A 1,001-nucleotide genomic window follows, 5' to 3' on the forward strand; every position below is an offset into this window, starting at 1 on the left:
ATAATGGATGTATGTCCCTAGCACCTCAATACTACGGTGATTAAACCGGGTAGATGAAAGAAAGGAAAAAAAACAATCACCGATTAAACCGGGTAATGTTTTAAGGGGATAATAGGTTGGTTTAATGTGTTAAATTAAGGAAGAGGAGTGCTGTCATTTTTATTTCCTCTTATCTCGTTTGTCTATTTTTTTTATTTCACTTCATTTGGTTTCGATCTACAATACAATCGAGTACTATTTCAAAACTAACAAATCTACACTTACCGAAATCAAATTCTGCTTTAGTTCCTTTATTGGTCAGTTTGAAGATCGATTTGAATCTAGATTCTTGAAGTTTTATCTACCGTTTGAAGCAGCTGATTGGGTATAATTTCTCGTACGACGATTCCGATCCACACAATCAAGCAAATATATTGAGGTAAAACATTTTCCAACTACTCTTAAATTTGGATATGTAATCTTTGAGATCAGATTTGAAATATAATATTTGGAGCAATTGTATGTGTCTGCGGGCTTATTTTTTCTAGTCCTCGTTTTTCCTGAACCGAGATGGTTTTATTTTCTTGACGACAACATACGTAATTGGTTACTTCATCCAAATTAGTGTGTCAGGTTTACGGAATGAGTCAAGTGTTTGTCAACAAATTGATTATATAGATCTTGAAAATTACCATATCTAGATATTGTGACTTTTTGTTGCTCCAAGTTTTATAAGATTTGTTCACCGTTGCATCTGCTTTAAATGGATTATTGAATGTTTTATTTCTTATGCGTTCATATTACAATAGAGTAAGCTTTAGTATCTGATGGATTTTAATTTTACTTATGTATCTCGATTACATAAATACAGTACTGGGGATAGTTTCTATCGCTATGATTATGAGGTTGTTGATTCTATGAAAGTAGCTTAAGAGCTATTTGAATCATTGTTTAACTGGTTTGGTTCTATGTTGTATTGCAGTTGCTGCAAAACAAAATGCTCAGTTCAATGGATGATGGTG

Source organism: Capsella rubella, unplaced genomic scaffold (genome assembly GCF_000375325.1).
Source record: "Capsella rubella cultivar Monte Gargano unplaced genomic scaffold, Caprub1_0 scaffold_1, whole genome shotgun sequence".
NCBI lineage: Eukaryota > Viridiplantae > Streptophyta > Magnoliopsida > Brassicales > Brassicaceae > Capsella > Capsella rubella.